This window comes from Eriocheir sinensis, unplaced genomic scaffold, assembly GCF_024679095.1.
Source record: "Eriocheir sinensis breed Jianghai 21 unplaced genomic scaffold, ASM2467909v1 Scaffold953, whole genome shotgun sequence".
Classification (NCBI taxonomy): domain Eukaryota; kingdom Metazoa; phylum Arthropoda; class Malacostraca; order Decapoda; family Varunidae; genus Eriocheir; species Eriocheir sinensis.
The window spans coordinates 63,455-83,560 of NW_026112334.1; the positions used below are offsets into that span (position 1 = coordinate 63,455).

Sequence of the window (20,106 nt, forward strand, 5' to 3'; positions counted from 1 at the left end):
TCTTAGGTGGACTTCATTAATAATAATAATAATAATAATATTAATAATAATAATAAGAAGAAGAAGAAGAAGAAGAGATAATGTAATGAGCATATATTGTGCTCTTAAGGGATGATTAGGCTAATTGTTTTTCTGGAAATCCTAATAATAATTCTCCTTCAACGTTCCTCGTCAAAATATAAGACTTTTATTATATTTCGACGAAGAAGAAAGGATTGATATTAAGCGAGTGACGTTACCACCATTGTCGAAAAAGTGCGAAATTTCCAATCGATATATCTCTCTACCCATTAGTAGTAGCGCAATTCTGAAAGCACCAGCGTGTTCCTCGGAATTTTCTCTACCATCGACTAATCGGGCATTTACAAACACGCATTGATTCAGGAGTTATAGGCCTACAAAGTTGTCGAAGGCTCTCACAAAACCGTTCTTAACTCCGTCAGTCTTAGGCCTATTGCAATTCTGATAGCACCAGGAATTTTAGTATTTTTTTCTTCACATATATCAACCCCTTTCATCGAACTGGAAGAAGGAATAACGATTTTTCAATTTTTAAACTTTTTCGTGTGAAGGCCTCGCGGGGGAAATGTGGTAGTTTAGCCCCGTAGAGTTGCCGAGGAGGGGGGTGGGGTGAAATCTTTACCTGCTTAGATCTCCGTCTGTGATGCACGTAGAGCCTTCTTAAGGATATCAAAAGATTGCTCGTAAAATTACCTTTCTTTCCAGTGCCAAGAGGGTAAGAATCGATTAGGAAATACTGAATGGCAGCGTCTTAAGAGTTAGCGACGGAAAATAAATCGTATCACCATCAATACTCCCCGTAGGGCATTTCTGAGAGGATACGAGTGTGCATTCCCCGAAAAATTCTGGTGTTGTCGAGCGCCAGGGACGTAGGAATTAGTAAGGGATTAAGGAATGGCATGATCTGAAAGTTAAGGAAGGTGATGGCTCAGGAACATCCATATATCTCACAAACTGTTAGCCCTAGCGCCATTTTGAGGCCAGAAATGGAGTTCTCGTCCCTTTTTGCCCAATATAGGACACCAAAACATGAGAAAATGGTTTAAAATAGCATAAAACCATAAGTTCTAATTCCCAAACACGAAGAAATGTCCAGCGTACGACACTTTCTTTAACAAAATATGATTTATGCTTCCCAGGCGCCATGAAGCTATGAGTAATTATTATTTTAGGATCGTAAGGGTAATCAAAAAGATAAATTCCGTCCTTGGAGGGGCCGGAATTGGCATTTAGAGCAATGTTGATACATTTCAAGGCGTCGAGTACGATACCTTGATGACCACATTTGTAAAGGTGCCATGTCGCCATATATTTACCCTCCCGTGTTTACCATTTCCTGACCTCCGGGACACATACAACGTCACTCATTTATTATTAGAGTTAAAATCATTACTTCCCGATGTATCCAGACCATCGCTAAGTCTCAAATAAACGATAAATATGAGATTTCACGAACGGCGACGCGGCAACGTTACTGAGCTTTAACGACAAGTGGACGGACTCACTGATTCCACTTGTCGGCATAATATTATGTCGGTACAGGAAGCTTTTTTGTAGCGATAGGCTTAATTCAACTCAGCCTATGACCTTTTCTGAGCTCAACATACTACTACTACTACTACTAATATTACTGCTAATACTACTACTACTACTGGTACAAATACTACTACTATTACTACTACTACTACTACTACTACTACTACTACTACTACTACTACTACTACTACTACTACTACTACTACTACTACTACTACTACTACTACTATTACTACTACTACTACTACTACTACTACTACTACTACTACTACTATTACTACTACTACTACTATTACTACTACTACTACTACTACTATTACTACTACTACTACTACTACTACTACTACTACTACTACTACTACTACTACTACTACTACTACTACTACTACTACTACTACTACTAGCTACTAGGGTTTAATTATGAACAAGTCAGCAATGCTAACTCAGAATGGCGCCAAGCTGATTCTCAATGCTGATCCTATTTTGAACTCAGCATGCATTAAAGAGTTACTGATTTCAGTCTGTATAGCCTCTGAGCTCAGCATGGTGGTCTATATATGACAGCATGATCGTTTTCTTGATATGCTGAGTTCGGAGTTCAACATGGATTTAAGTTAAGATTAGCATATGAGTCAGCATGGCCATAAGTTTAAATCAGCTTGCATACGATCGAGTCAGCATGGCTATATCTCTTTCAATGCTGACTTTTTAGAGGCTCAGCATAGGAATTATACAAGTGAACAATGCCGTCATTGAACTCAACTTACTGCATATATTGTGACCTTTATTTCAAGTCAGCATGCATCATGAAGTCAGCATGTGTGACCGTAAGTTTAAATCAGCTTGATATAGCATAAGATATAGCATTTCAGCATACATATCCTTCAACTTAATATCAACTAGAGTAGAAATGCAACGTTTTGGAGTCTTCTGATTAATGTAAAATCACTTAGGTTTAAGGACAGACCACCAAGTCTGGACCATGGGGTCTGTGTGGTCTGATTTTCTATGTAAATCTATGTAAAGGTTGGAACAATTATTAGTTTTGAGGTACAACAATGATCGAGTTTTCCTGTTCCAACGTCCACCTTCCCTTATTAAATATTTCAAAGCCATTATTTACACGGTTTTAGGTTTAATTAAAGAGAAAAAGCGATATAATTACCAGTTTATACAGGAAGAAACGTTGTAACCAATGGCTTTAAGATCTAATTAATACGTGATTCATTCCCTTCCTCCTCCTCCTCCTCTATCTCTCTCTCCCTCTCTCCATGCTTCACTTATGTGAGACTACTAAGTGTATTAATAAGAACTCCCTGAAGCCATTATTCCCACATATAAGCTCATTATATCCTATTGTAAGCCCGTCCTGAAGGGTGATAGAATGGTACACTTTCTGCAGTTTCGTTCGCAAAGTGTCAAGACCCAGACCCAAAGTACAGCAAGAGCAAGAGCAGCAGTGGTGTCGTTTTTCCGTGCGAAATAACTCGTTGAGAGATACCTCATCACACACCAGAAAGACTGATTGATTTGCCTTATTTTGATGTTATTTGTCCACCCGTGATCTTTATAAGGGTTAATATTGCCTGTGAGGTAATAATACACCAGACACACGGACCATAGACGCAAGAAATGAGGGAAAATAACGTCTGCTATAATTCTGTCAATAATCAACCCTATTCCTTTGTTATTTAGCCTTCCAGTGATAACAAATGTTTCTCTGATGTTTGTGCCGTGTATTGGAGACGAAATAGGGTCACAAAACGATAGAAATGACACTGAAATATGGAAAAAATGGGAAGGTAAACATGTGAGAGCTATTTCGTGGAAGTTGGCGGCGAAGTTATTCCCTTATGATCACGTGACTAGCTTTTCTTCCTCCCTGTGGATTTGCTCCGTCTGACGCCATTACGAGTCATGTCTGTTTTATGTGATTCCGTGGGACTTAGCCGCCGCTGTAAAGACACGCCATGGAGATCAAAGAGGTGAGGAATGCCTTGTGCTTGTTCTGACATGGGTGATAACGGCGAGAAGTGTGTGATGAACGTGATCAAAAGGGGATTTAAATGTGGGCTGACCGCGGGGCCTCGGTGTAAGATGGCGGCGCGGTTTGGTGAGGGAAATATTTGTATATATATATTTTTTTTTTCTCTTAAACTACTGGGTATACCGAGACGGGGCTTGAGGTCATGACATATAAGGTCACTATGCTTCTTGAGGTCAAGCGGTGATGTGGGGAAAAGGCGGAAAATGTGTGATATATACAAGATAAGAGGCGGCCATCAGCTTAACGTGTGAACTTTTATCATCGATACTCAGTAAGCCCTTTGACCTCTACCGAGTGAAGAATGAAGGGGGATTGACCTGATATATGAGGTCAGATGAGGCGTGAATGTCGTAAACAATGAATTAGGTTTAGGGGTGAGCTCACAAAGGCGACCGTGTGACCTTATTTAAATGGCCGCCGTGGTCGTTCAGAAGCTCATCGTTTTTTACTGATTTCCGGTAAAGTAGAGTACGTGGCGGCACGGGGTTTGAGGGGCAGGGCGACACGTGCATTGCATTCCTGTGTGTGAAGTTGGAGAGCGGGATATAAGCCGGTAAGGTCAGAAAGGTCACGTATATAACTGGCTTGGGGAGTACGGCTCCATATATGACATTATAATTAATGACCTCTAAAACCTCCGGTCACTATGATAGGTATAACTGAGATGAATGACCTAATGTATGGGGTCAAATGAGGTGTGAGGGTCTTAAATATTGAATTATGGGCGTTTAGCGGTGAGGTCATAAGGGCGTAACCGGCGGATGTGACGTATTATCTCAGTTATCAGTAACACCTAAGAACTTTGAACACTATGAGAGGGAGAACTAAGCTGAATGACCTAATGTATGGGGTCAAATGAGGTGTGAGGGTCTTAGATATTGAATTATGGGCGTTTAGCGGTGAGGTCATAAGGGCGTAACCGGGGGATGGGAGCGAACCATACGTGACCTTATATCCGTGAGTTTTGACCAGTGTAAGATGCCTGGGTACTCCTGTATTAAGGATTAGGGTGTATTTGTGTTGTATTATTGCAGATATGAGGTGTGGGTTGTGTTACTCAGGAAATATTGGAGGTTAACGTGAGCTAGAAGTGTTTTAAGGGTGACTCGTCTAGCGGGCGGGGTGAATTTTACGAATTTTTCAGATTTATTTATTTCAGTGTTATTTCTCTTGATTTTTTTGCGTTTTCATCGTCATGGTTGTGATTTCATGTGTGTCTGAGGTGGTATTGATGGTGATTGTGGTGGTTTTAGGTGATGCATGTGGTGGTGATGACCCGGGGTGGTGAACCTATTAACTCTAAGGGGGAATATGTAGGTTAGCGTTGTTGCCTTGACCACATGTGCTTACCCTAGACCACCGGGTGTCATTCTAGAGTTATACATGCTCCTGGTACTGCGAAGGCTGGCATGAACCTATGCCTGTCAATATTTACTTTGTTCTCACAGGAGGTTAAGGTTAAAATCTAAGTTTAATCCAAGGTTAGGATAACTTAGCGATGACCAGTATCTTATCCTAGACCTGGGGGCTTCGTGGTGCAGTGGTTAGCAGTTAGCACACTCGGCTCACAACCGAGAGAGCCTGGGTTCGATTCCCGGGCAGAGTGGGAAAATTTGGGAGGCTTTTCCAATACCCTATGCCCCTGTAAACCCAGCAGTGTACCAGGTATAATTGGGGGTTGTGTCCCGTCTCCTGGGATCTGTTCCCTTCTATAATTCCTTCCCCTTCTGTCTCTCTCCGGCATATGACCACAGATGTTGCGCCGACTAAATGAAATTTTCCAACTTTTTTATCCTAGACCATCGGGTGTTATTCTGGAGGTCTGCTCATGATACCGTGAGGTCCGGAATTGACCTATTTTGTCTGTCAATTTTTATCTTGCTCTCACAGGAGGTTACGTTAAAATCTAAGTTATCCAAGGTTAGGATAACTTAGTGCTGACCGAGCATTTTTTTTGTTAATGTTTCCGATATTTTTCAGCCCTTGAATATATAAATAAGTGTGAAGTGATGAGACTTGGGTGTTTTTTCTGGAATAACACCCACTTGTTTAGGATAGATAGGCAGGATAGGCCTCTCACCACACTGCCGTTGATGTCACTGGCGGGAGAGGTGGCTACGGTCATCTCCATACTCACCGCCTCTTAAAATATTGTCTTGGGGTGCAACGCTGTATATATTTGTTTTATTTCATTGTGGTAGTAGAGCGCACGGCAGGTATATGGCTAACCCAGTAGCTGTGGGGATCATGTTTCTTAACTTGGTAGCAGCGATGGGTCAAATTTGTGTCTTTACCGTGTAGCAGCGATGGGCCAAATTTGTGGCTTTACCGTGTAGCAGCGACGGGCCAAATTTGTGCCATGATATAAACCCCCCAAAATAGATGATACATAATCTGATCACAAATGCTTTATATATAACATGAAATGGTTTGTGTGAGGGGTGATTTTTCTCCATTTTTCTCGCTTGGAGGGACCATTAAGAAACATGATCCCTGCTGCTACCACTGGGTTAAAGGCCTTTCCCTCAAAGCGAGAAAAATGAGAAAAAAATCATCACTCACACAAACCACTTCATAATATATATCAATGCATTTGTGATCAGTTTATGGATCATCTATTTATTTATTTATTTATTTATTATTTATTTTTACGTCTTGGCCTATTGCGCCGGTAGGCTTCTTCCCGGTGGATCCTGATGGTCAGTGGTGGGGTTTATATCCTTCTTAATATATCAAGTTACATATCATGGCAAGAATTTGGCCCGTCGCTGGTACACTGTAAAGCCACAAATTTGGGCCCTTGTTACTACCGGGTTAAGTTAGGTCTTGTTAGGATAGCTCAGCAAGTTTGGGCAGGTTAGGATAGCTTAGATTTAATTCTCTAAATATATGGTCTTGGGGGGGACACACCTGGAGATACATTTCTGTTTATATTGTGTTTTGATAGTGGCTTGCTAAGACTAGATTAGTTTAATTAAAGTTTGGTTAGGTTAGGATGGCTTAGATTTAATTCTCTTTATATATATAGTCTGGGATGACACATTGAAGCATATGTTTTTACTTTTTGCATATTTGGCGTCGGAACACAGGCTGGGGAAGGAGACGGTGGCTGAGTGGTTAGCGTGCCGGTCCTGCGTTCGCCACGTCATGGATGATGAGGGTTTGAATCTGTCGCTGCCACAGACTACTTGTCCTGAAGACCACCACCATCATCCTGGACTGTATGGGACTGTCCAAGGGAAAGCAAGATGGGGCCGCTATAAACACTTGCCGGCTTGGGCCCACCACCAGGCCCAGCCGAGGGAGGTAAGGAAAAAAAAAAAAAGTATGGCTAGGTTTGAATAAGTTTTAGGTTAGAATAGCTTAGTATTAAATAATCTTGTAATTATTATTATTGTCATTAATATCATTGCTATTGCAACTCATGTTAATGGAGAGGTATCTTGTATGCCCTCCTGGACGTGACTGACTCGTTCACCCTCCATCTCGTACGATATGTCGAGTTAGCTTCACGTTGGTGGTCGGGTGTAGTTCCGGTGCCCCGAGAATAGGGGAACCACCTGCTAAACCCTGGGGCAAAGCCTGCACCTCAAGCATGGCCAGCGGTTGCGGGAGTCTCCGAAACAACCGTAACACTTTGACTTGTGTTTCATATCTTTATCATCTCTACTTGTTAGTAAGATAACGTCAATTCTGTAAAAAATAACATGTAAGATGGTTCTTACGTAAATAGTTTTTTTGAGATATGAGACGCATTAATGGATTTACATTAATTTCAATGGGGAAATTTGTTTTGGTTTTCGAGTGTTTTGGTGTGCGAGCATTATTCTTGAATGAATTAAACTCGTAAATCGAGGTTTGACTGTATATGTACTCCATAAATAGCTAACATAACAGATCGCAGGTCATCGCTAGGTCTGTAAACAATGGGGGGGTTCCCCGGGCCAGGCCACAGGGCTCAAGTTAAGAGTCCATGGACTATAGCTAACTAAACTACCTGATAACTAACTAAACTGACCCCCCCTCCCTTCCCCCTTCACACTAGGAGCAAGGTCTCCAGCGGACTGCTTCAGCTTTCAAACACATCGCTGAGTTTAGTGTGGTCACCCGCATGCAGCCCTATGGGGCTTCGTGGTTCAGTGGTTAGCACACTCGGCTCACAACTGAGAGAGCCCGGGTTCGATTCCCGGGCGGAGTGGAAAAATTTGGGCGGCTTTTCCAATACCCTACGCCCCTGTCCACCCAGCAGTGTACCAGGTATTAATCGGGGGTTGTGTCCCGTCTCCTGGAATCTGTTCCCTTCTCCTATAATTCCTTCCCCTTCTGTCTCTCTCCGGCATATGACCACAGATGTTGCGCTGTCCACTAAACAAAACTTTCCACTTTCCACCTGCTACCACCACCAGGTTAATGATAAATATAAATGAATCTCGTTATTGGGGACCAGAAGACAGATTTTGTGTTGGAAGTCAACAGTCAACAGTCTAGCAATGTTGGCACTGCCTCAAAGTATAGGCCTGGCTGTATGTATAGAGTTATGAGGGGAGAAAGAGAGAGGGAGGGTAGAGGAAGAAAAGGATGTAAAAAAACAAATATGAGAGAGAGAGTATCAATTAATTATCTTATATTATACAGCCCTTGATAGAGAGAGAGATTTTATAATATATTATCCCATGCTGTCTTTCCCGGTACAAGACTTTGAGAGTGGACACATATTTGCAGGTTGGTGTAGCAGTGCCGGGAGGTTCCATAACACAGGGCACTCCTCACCTCAACAACAGTCTCTTCACCGACAAGTAATTCTTCACCAACAAGCTTTTCAGCAGCTTGGAGAAATAGGTAAGCTTTCTCCACTCACTTCCTGCCCTGCCTTCATTACCCCCGCCAGAAGCCCCCAAAGGGCGAACCCGTTATATTGAGCTGTAATATGTTCAGCAGCTCACTTAGTAACCAAATGTGTTGTAAAATGTTCACTACCTCCCCTTGCTTAGAGGGAAAGGCCTTTTAACCCAGTGGTGGTGGTAGCAGCAGGAATCATGTTTCAGTGGTCCCCCCAAGCGAGAAAAATGAGAAAAATCATCCCTCACACAAACCATTTCATAATACATATCAAAGCATTTGTGATCAGTTTACATCATCTATTTTGGGGTTTAAATCATGGCACAAATTTGTCCGTTGCTACACGGTAAAGCCACAAATTTGGCCCGTCGCTGCTACACGGTAAAGCCCCAAATTTGGCCCGTTTCTGCTACACGGTAAAGCCACAAATTTGGCCCGTTTCTGCTACACGGTAAAGCCACAAATTTGTCCCGTCGCTGCTACACGGTAAAGCCCCAAATTTGGCCCGTTTCTGCTACCGGGTAAGAAACATGATCCCAGCTACCGTGTTAAGCATAGGGTGCATTTACTGGGAGGCGGTGGCTGAGTCGTCAAAGTAACGGCCTCGTGTTCAGGAGGACGCGAGTTCAATCCGTCCGTGCCACCAAGCTGATTTTTCAGCCGCCGCGAGTGGCTTAAAACTACCCACATGCTGTCCAGAAGACCACCTGTCAGCGGACTCTAGATTCAAGGATCAAAGATGAGCTCTGGGAGGGCAGCATGAGCCAATGCAAGATGGCGCCACTATAAACACTGGCCTGCGCCAAAACGGGCTGGGCCGACCATCAGGACCTACCGGAAAGAAGCCTACCGGCGCAATAGGCTGCAATGTAAAAAAAAAAAAAAAAAAATGATATATGTTTGCCAAAGTGCTTACTATGCACTGGATACATATTATGCATGCAAGATTGGTTTTGCTTTATAATATAGTTAGATTAATTTGATTTATTTATTCAGCCCTTGACAGAGAGGAAAGTAATATTTCTTATTGTACAAAGGGACTTACCAGACATGTTGCTAACCTGATTTTGTATAAGTTTAAACCCAGGAATAAGTCACCTCCAATCCTGGCATCAAAGTTCCTTAAGCCCCTAACTCACTCACCGGTGCTAATGCAGGAGTCAAGTCATCATTATACAGTAAATATTGGTGTGAAAAAGACTCCTAATATTGGCCGCATCATGTGTGGAAATACATATTAAAAGGAAGCCTAGCCAGCAGGGAGGGAGGAGGAGGCTCACTACATGGTTTGGTCTCAAAAGCTAACAGGCTATATTTTCACCTGCAAGGGTAGATATATATTTTTCTACTTACTTTTTGCCTTATTTTACAGCCTTTGACAGAGAGGAAAGTAACACACACAAACTGATCACAAATGCTTTGATATATAATATGAAATGGTTTGTGTGAGGGTGATTTTTTCTCATTTTTCTTGCTTGGAGGGACCATTAAGAAACATGATCCCTGCCACCACCGGGTTAAGTTAAAGTTTTCTAACGAAAGAATTGCTACATTACATTTGTAAGTCACTGACACAACAAAAACACTCACCACCATCACTTTGTTGATGCGTCATGGACAGCGATATTAGGTAGGGTTAGATACACGGGAGCCAAGGTTCAGAGGAGCTGCTTCGTGCAGACTCCTATGTTCTTATGTCACTGGACGAGGTGGAAGGATGCTTGGGTGCCATAGTAGGGGTCAAAATGCAGTGTGTGTATTCCAGAGAAACGTTCCACTCACAGTGCTGGCTAGCTTCAGACTGAGGAGAAAGACAGCGTCTCCGCCATAGCAGGGCACGATAACAGAAAACCTTATTCCCGATAACTGATAATGAAAAACCTTAACAACACCCTCGCCGTATCCGAGATCGCCACGCTAAATTTCAAATGTCGCTATTGAATATGACAAGCTTTCAGCCATAAACTCAACATAATCATCATGTATTATATATGAAAACATGCAGAATTAAATGGTACACATAAAGAAACTCACTACGGCCAGGCCAAAACAACTACCCGCACTGTATCCGAGATCGCCAGCCGCTAAATTTCAAATGTCGCTATTGAATATGACAAGCTTTCAGCCATAAACTCAACATAATCATCATGTATTACATATGAAAACATGCAGAATTACATGGTGCACATAAAGAAACTCACTACGGCCGGGCCAAAACAGCGCCTCTGCTGTGTCCGAGATCGCCGCGCTAAATTTCAAATGTCGCTATTGAATATAACAAGGTTTCAGCCATAAACTCAACATAATCATCATGTATTATATATGAAAACATGCAGAATTAAATGGTACACATAAAGAAACTCACTACGGCCGGGCAAAACAGCGCCTGCGCCGTATCCGAGATCGCCACGCCAAATTTCAAATGTCATTATTGAATATAACAAGCTTTCAGCCATAAACTCAGCATAATCATCATGTATTTTATATGAAAACATGCAGAATTAAATGGTACACATAAAGAAACTCACTATGGCCGGGCCAAAACAACACCCCGCACCGTATCCGAGATCGCCAAGAGAGCAAAATTTCAAATGTCGCTATTGAATATAACAAGGTTTCAGCCATAAACTCAACATAATCATCATGTATTATATATGAAAACATGCAGAATTACATGGTGCACATAAAGAAATTCACTACGGCCGGGCCAAAACAGTGCCCTGCGCCGTATCCGAGATCGCCACGCTGCCAAATTTCAAATGTCGCTATTGAATATAACAAGCTTTCAGCCATAAACTCAGCATAATCATCATTTTTATATATGAAAACATGCAGAATTAAATGGTGCACATAAAGAAACTCACTACGGCCAGGCCAAAAGAACACCTCGCACCGTATCCGAGATCGCCGCGTGTGCCAAATTTCAAATGTCGCTATTGAATATAACAAGCTTTCAGCCATAAACTCAACATAATCATCATGTATTATATATGAAAACATGCAGAATTACATGGTGCACATAAAGAAACTCACTACGGCCGGGCCAAAACAGCGCCCTCTGCTGTGTCCGAGATCGCCAGCTTAAATTTCAAATGTCGCTATTGAATATAACAAGCTTTCAGCCATAAACTCAACATAATCATCATGTATTATATATGAAAACATGCAGAATTAAATGGTGCACATAAAGAAACTCACTACGGCCGGGCCAAAACAGCGCCCTGCGCCGTATCCGAGATCGCCACGCTCGCCAAATTTCAAATGTCGCTATTGAATATAACAAGCTTTCAGCCATAAACTCAGCATAATCATCATGTATTATATATGAAAACATGCAGAATTAAATGGTACACATAAAGAAACTCACTGCGGCCGGGCCAAACAACGCCCGCACCGTATCCGAGATCGCCATTCGCTAAATTTCAAATGTCGCTATTGAATATAACAAGGTTTCAGCCATAAACTCAACATAATCATCATGTATTATATATGAAAACATGCAGAATTACATGGTGCACATAAAGTAATTCACTACGGCCGGGCCAAAACAGTGCCCTGCGCCGTATCCGAGATCGCCCCGCGCGCAAAATTTCAAATGTCGCTATTGAATATAACAAGCTTTCAGCCATAAACTCAGCATAATTATCATTTTTATATATGAAAACATGCAGAATTAAATGGTGCACATAAAGAAACTCACTACGGCCAGGCCAAAACAACACCTCGCACCGTATCCGAGATCGCGTTGGTGCCAAATTTCAAATGTCGCTATTGAATATAACAAGGTTTCAGCCATAAACTCAACATAATCATCATGTATTATATGAAAACATGCAGAATTACATGGTGCACATAAAGAAACTCACTACGGCCGGGCCAAACAGCGCCCTCTGCTGTGTCCGAGATCGCCGCATAAATTTCAAATGTCGCTATTGAATATAACAAGCTTTCAGCCATAAACTCAACATAATCATCATGTATTATATGAAAACATGCAGAATTACATGGTGCACATAAAGAAACTCACTACGGCCGGGCCAAACAGCGCCCTCTGCTGTGTCCGAGATTAAATTTCAAATGTCGCTATTGAATATAACATAATCATCATGTATTATATGAAAACATGCAGAATTAAATGGTACATAAAGAAAGGCCAAAACCCCTGCTGTATCCGAGATCGCCATTATTAAATTTCAAATGTCGCTATTGAATATAACAAGGTTTCAGCCATAAACTCAACATAATCATCATGTATTATATATGAAAACATGCAGAATTACATGGTGCACATAAAGAAACTCACTACGGCCGGGCCAAAACAACGCCCTGCGCTGTGTCCGAGATCCAAATTTCAAATGTCGCTATTGAATATAACAAGCTTTCAGCCATAAACTCAACATAATCATCATATTATATATGAAAACATGCATTCAAATGTCGCTATTGAATATAACAAGCTTTCAGCATAAACTCAACATAATCATCATGTATTATATATGAAAACATGCAGAATTACATGGTGCACATAAAGAAACTCACTCCGGCCGGGCCAAAACACCGCCTCTGCTGTGTCCGAGATCGCCACAAATTTCAAATGTCGCTATTGAATATAACAAGCTTTCAGCCATAAACTCAACATAATCATCATTATATGAAAACATGCAGAATTAAATGGTGCACATAAAGAAACTCACTCAAATGTCGCTATTGAATATAACAAGCTTTCAGCCATAAACTCAACATAATCATCATGTATTATATATGAAAACATGCAGAATTAAATGGTGCACATAAAGAAACTCGAGATCGCCACGCTCTCCAAATTTCAAATGTCGCTATTGAATATAACAAGCTTTCAGCCATAAACTCAACATAATCATCATGTATTATATATGAAAACATGCAGAATTAAATGGTGCACATAAAGAAACTCACTACGGCCGGGCCAAAACAGCGCCCTCTGCTGTGTCCGAGATCGCCGCGCGAGCAAAATTTCAAATGTCGCTATTGAATATAACAAGCTTTCAGCCATAAACTCAACATAATCATCATGTATTATATATGAAAACATGCAGAATTAAATGGTGCACATAAAGAAACTCACTACGGCCGGGCCAAAACAGCGCCCTGCGCCGTATCCGAGATCGCCACGCGTGCCAAATTTCAAATGTCGCTATTGAATATAACAAGCTTTCAGCCATAAACTCAGCATAATCATCATGTATTATATATGAAAACATGCAGAATTAAATGGTACACATAAAGAAACTCACTGCGCCAGGCCAAAACAACGCCTCGCACCGTATCCGAGATCGCCATTCGCTAAATTTCAAATGTAGCTATTGAATATAACAAGGTTTCAGCCATAAACTCAACATAATCATCATGTATTATATGAAAACATGCAGAATTACATGGTGCACATAAAGAAACTCACTACGCCGGGCCAAAACAGCGCCCTCTGCTGTGTCCGAGATGCATACGCTTAAATTTCAAATGTCGCTATTGAATATAACAAGCTTTCAGCCATAAACTCAGCATAATCATCATGTATATATGAAAACATGCAGAATTAAATGGTGCACATAAAGAAAGTCACTACGGCCGGGCCAAAACAGCGCCTCTGCTGTGTCCGAGATCGCCACAAGCCGCAAATTTCAAATGTTGCTATTGAATATAACAAGCTTTCAGCCATAAACTCAGCATAATCATCATGTATTATATATGAAAACATGCAGAATTAAATGGTACACATAAAGAAACTCACTACGGCCGGGCCAAAACAACGCCCTGCCGTATCCGAGATCGCCATTCGCTAAATTTCAAATGTCGCTATTGAATATAACAAGGTTTCAGCCATAAACTCAACATAATCATCATGTATTATATATGAAAACATGCAGAATTACATGGTGCACATAAAGAAATTCACTACGGCCGGGCCAAAACAGTGCCCTGCGCCGTATCCGAGATCGCCGCGCGCGCTAAATTTCAAATGTCGCTATTGAATATAACAAGCTTTCAGCCATAAACTCAGCATAATCATCATTTTTATATATGAAAACATGCAGAATTAAATGGTGCACATAAAGAAACTCACTACGGCCAGGCCAAAACAACACCTCGCACCGTATCAGAGATCGCCGCGTTAGCAAAATTTCAAATGTCGCTATTGAATATAACAAGCTTTCAGCCATAAACTCAACATAATCATCATGTATTATATATGAAAACATGCAGAATTACATGGTGCACATAAAGAAACTCACTACGGCCGGGCCAAAACAGCGCCTCTGCTGTGTCCGAGATCGCCGCTGCTTAAATTTAAAATGTCGCTATTGAATATAACAAGCTTTCAGCCATAAACTCAACATAATCATCATGTTTTATATATGAAAACATGCAGAATTAAATGGTGCACATAAAGAAACTCACTACGGCCAGGCCAAACAACACCTCGCACCGTATCCGAGATCGCCGCGTGTGCCAAATTTCAAATGTCGCTATCGAATATAACAAGCTTTCAGCCATAAACTCAACATAATCATCATGTATTATATATGAAAACATGCAGAATTACATGGTGCACATAAAGAAACTCACTACGGCCGGGCCAAAACAGCGCCCTCTGCTGTGTCCGAGATCGCCGCTAAATTTCAAATGTCGCTATTGAATATAACAAGCTTTCAGCCATAAACTCAACATAATCATCATGTATTATATATGAAAACATGCAGAATTAAATGGTGCACATAAAGAAACTCACTACGGCCGGGCCAAAACAGCGCCCTCTGCTGTGTCCGAGATCGCCATTCGCGCTAAATTTCAAATGTCGCTATTGAATATAACAAGCTTTCAGCCATAAACTCAACATAATCATCATGTATTATATATGAAAACATGCAGAATTAAATGGTGCACATAAAGAAAATCACTACGGTTGCCAAAACCGCGCCCTCCGAAGTGTCCGAGATCGCCGCGCGCGCTAAATTTCAAATGTCGCTATTGAATATAACAAGCTTTCAGCCATAAACTCAGCATAATCATCATGTATTATATATGAAAACATGCAGAATTAAATGGTACACATAAAGAAACTCACTACGGCCGGGCCAAAACAACACCCCGCACCGTATCCGAGATCGCCGATGGGGCTAAATTTCAAATGTCGCTATTGAATATAACAAGGTTTCAGCCATAAACTCAACATAATCATCATGTATTATATATGAAAACATGCAGAATTACATGGTGCACATAAAGAAATTCACTACGGCCGGGCCAAAACAGTGCCTCTGCTGTATCCGAGATCGCAAATTTCAAATGTCGCTATTGAATATAACAAGCTTTCAGCCATAAACTCAACATAATCATCATGTTATATATGAAAACATGCAGAATTAAATGGTGCACATAAAGAAACTCACTACGGCCAGGCCAAACAACACCTCGCACCGTATCCGAGATCGCCACGCGCCAAATTTCAAATGTCGCTATTGAATATAACAAGGTTTCAGCCATAAACTCAACATAATCATCATGTATTATATATGAAAACATGCAGAATTACATGGTGCACATAAAGAAACTCACTACGGCCGGGCCAAAACAGCGCCCTCCGAGATCGCCATTCGCGCTAAATTTCAAATGTCGCTATTGAATATAACAAGCTTTCAGCCATACACTCATCATAATCATCATGTATTATATATGAAAACATGCAGAATTAAATGGTGCACATAAAGAAACTCACTACGGCCGGGCCAAAACAGCGCCCTGCGCCGTATCCGAGATCGCCACGCCAAATTTCAAATGTCGCTATTGAATATAACAAGCTTTCAGCCATAAACTCAACATAATCATCATTTTTATATGTGAAAACATGCAGAATTAAATGGTGCACATAAAGAAACTCACTACGGCCGGGCCAAAACAACACCCCGCACCGTATCCGAGATCGCCGCTTAAATTTCAAATGTCGCTATTGAATATAACAAGCTTTCAGCCATAAACTCAACATAATCATCATGTATTATATGAAAACATGCAGAATTACATGGTGCACATAAAGAAACTCACTACGGCCGGGCCAAAACAGCGCCCTCTGCTGTGTCCGAGATCGCCATAAATTTCAAATGTCGCTATTGAATATAACAAGCTTTCAGCCATAAACTCAACATAATCATCATGTATTATATATGAAAACATGCAGAATTAAATGGTGCACATAAAGAAACTCACTACGGCCGGGCCAAAACAGCGCCCCATGCCGTATCCGGGATCGCCGCCGCCAAATTTCAAATGTCGCTATTGAATATAACAAGCTTTCAGCCATAAACTCAGCATAATCATCATGTATTATATATGAAAACATGCAGAATTAAATGGTACACATAAAGAAACTCACTGCGGCCGGGCCAAAACAACGCCCCGCACCGTATCCGAGATCGCCATTCGCGCTAAATTTCAAATGTCGCTATTGAATATAACAAGTTTCAGCCATAAACTCAACATAATCATCATGTATTATATATGAAAACATGCAGAATTACATGGTGCACATAAAGAAATTCACTACGGCGGGCCAAAACAGTGCCCTGCGCCGTATCCGAGATCGCCACGCCGCCAAATTTCAAATGTCGCTATTGAATATAACAAGCTTTCAGCCATAAACTCAGCATAATCATCATTTATAAAATATCAAAACATGAGGAATTAAATGGTACATAAAGAAACTCACTACGGCCAGGCCAAAACAACACCTCGCACCGTATCCGAGATTGCCAAATTTGATATGTCGCTATTGAATATAACAAGCTTTCAGCCATAAACTCAACATAATCATCATGTATTATATATGAAAACATGCAGAATTACATGGTGCACATAAAGAAACTCACTACGGCCGGGCCAAACAGCGCCCTCTGCTGTGTCCGAGATACGCCCGCTAAATTTCAAATGTCGCTATTGAATATAACAAGCTTTCAGCCATAAACTCAACATAATCATCATGTATTATATATGAAAACATGCAGAATTAAATGGTGCACATAAAGAAACTCACTACGGCCAGGCCAAAACAGCGCCCTGCGCCGTATCCGAGATCGCCACGCGCCAAATTTCAAATGTCGCTATTGAATATAACAAGCTTTCAGCCATAAACTCAGCATAATCATCATGTATTATATATGAAAACATGCAGAATTAAATGGTACATAAAGAAACTCACTGCGGCCGGGCCAAACAACGCCGTATCCGAGATCGCCATTCGCTTAAATTTCAAATGTCGCTATTGAATATAACAAGGTTTCAGCCATAAACTCAACATAATCATCATGTATTATATATGAAAACATGCAGAATTACATGGTGCACATAAAGAAACTCACTCCGGCCGGGCCAAACAGCGCCCTCTGCTGTGTCCGAGATCGCCACGCTAAATTTCAAATGTCGCTATTGAATATAACAAGCTTTCAGCCATAAACTCAACATAATCATCATGTATTATATATGAAAACATGCAGAATTAAATGGTGCACATAAAGAAACTCACTACGGCCGGGCCAAAACAGCGCCCTGCGCCGTATCCGAGATCGCCACGCCAAATTTCAAATGTCGCTATTGAATATAACAAGCTTTCAGCCATAAACTCAGCATAATCATCATGTATTATATATGAAAACATGCAGAATTAAATGGTACACATAAAGAAACTCACTGCGGCCGGGCCAATACAACGACCCTCACCGTATCAGAGATCTCCATTAGCTATAAATTTCAAATGTCGCTATTGAATATAACAAGGTTTCAGCCATAAACTCAACATAATCATCATGTATTATATATGAAAACATGCAGAATTACATGGTGCACATAAAGAAAATCACTACGGCCGGGCCAAACCAGTGCCCTGCGCCGTATCCGAGATCGCCCTCGCCAAATTTCAAATGTCGCTATTGAATATAACAAGCTTTCAGCCATAAACTCAGCATAATTATCATTTTTATATATGAAAACATGCAGAATTAAATGGTGCACATAAAGAAACTCACTACGGCCAGGCCAAAACAGCGCCCTGCGCCGTATCCGAGATCGCCATGCCAAATTTCAAATGTCGCTATTGAATATAACAAGGTTTCAGCCATAAACTCAACATAATCATCATGTATTATATATGAAAACATGCAGAATTACATGGTGCACATAAAGAAACTCACTACGGCTGGCCAAAACAGCGCCCTCTGCTGTGTCCGAGATCGCCGCGCTTAATTTAAAATTTCTCTATTTAATATAACTAGCTTTCAGCCATAAACTCAACATAATCATCATGTATTATATATGAAAACTTGCAGAATTAAATGGTGCACATAAAGAAACTCACTACGGCCGGGCCAAAACAGCGCCCTGCGCCGTATCCGAGATCGCCACGCTGGGCCAAATTTCAAATGTTGCTATTGAATATAACAAGCTTTAAGCCATAAACTCAGCATAATCATCATGTATTATATATGAAAACATGCAGAATTAAATGGTACACATAAAGAAACTCACTACGGCCGGGCCAAAACAACACCCGCACTGTATCCGAGATCGCCATTCGCTTAAATTTCAAATGTCGCTATTGAATATAACAAGGTTTCAGCCATAAACTCAACATAATCATCATGTATTATATATGAAAACATGCAGAATTACATGGTGCACATAAAGAAATTCACTACGGCCGGGCCAAAACAGTGCCCAGCGCCGTATCCGAGATCGCCACGGGCGACAAATTTCAAATGTCGCTATTGAATATAACAAGCTTTCAGCCATAAACTCAGCATAATCATCATTTTTATATATGAAAACATGCAGAATTAAATGGTGCACATAAAGAAACTCACTACGGCCAGGCCAAACAACACCTCGCTTTTGCATCCGAGATCGCCACGCGTGCCAAATTTCAAATGTCGCTATCGAATATAACAAGCTTTCAGCCATAAACTCAACATAATCATCATGTATTATATATGAAACATGCAGAATTACATGGTGCACATAAAGAAACTCACTACGGCCGGGCCAAAACAGCGCCCTCTGCTGTGTCCGAGACGCTAAGCGCTTAAATTTCAAATGTCGCTATTGAATATAACAAGCTTTCAGCCATAAACTCAGCATAATCATCATTTATATATGAAAACATGCAGAATTAAATGGTGCACATAAAGAAACTCACTACGGCCAGGCCAAACAACACCTCGCACCGTATCCGAGATCGCCATTCAGCCAAATTTCAAATGTCGCTATCGAATATAACAAGCTTTCAGCCATAAACTCAACATAATCATCATGTATTATATATGAAAACATGCAGAATTACATGGTGCACATAAAGAAACTCACTACGGCGGGCCAAAACAGCGCCCTGCTGTGTCCGAGATCGCCAGCGCTAAATTTCAAATGTCGCTATTGAATATAACAAGCTTTCAGCCATAAACTCAACATAATCATCATGTATTATATATGAAACATGCAGAATTAAATGGTGCACCATAAAGAAACTCACTACGGTTGGGCCAAAACAGCGCCCTCTGTTGTGTCCGAGATCGCCGCAGCCTAAATTTCAAATGTCGCTATTGAATATAACAAGCTTTCAGCCATAAACTCAACATAATCATCAT

The 20,106-nt window shown here is 41.0% G+C and overlaps 1 long non-coding RNA gene across 1 annotated transcript in view; it reads left to right on the forward strand.

The window, feature by feature from the left end:
* The first annotated feature begins 3,412 nt into the window (after positions 1-3,412).
* Positions 3,413-20,106, forward strand: part of LOC126995013 (uncharacterized) — a 34,071-nt gene continuing 17,377 nt past the window's right edge. The window contains exons 1-3 of the long non-coding RNA XR_007749800.1: positions 3,413-3,542; positions 6,694-6,910; positions 8,327-8,443. This is a non-coding gene — a long non-coding RNA (uncharacterized LOC126995013). The remainder of the gene's footprint in view (positions 3,543-6,693; positions 6,911-8,326; positions 8,444-20,106) is intronic.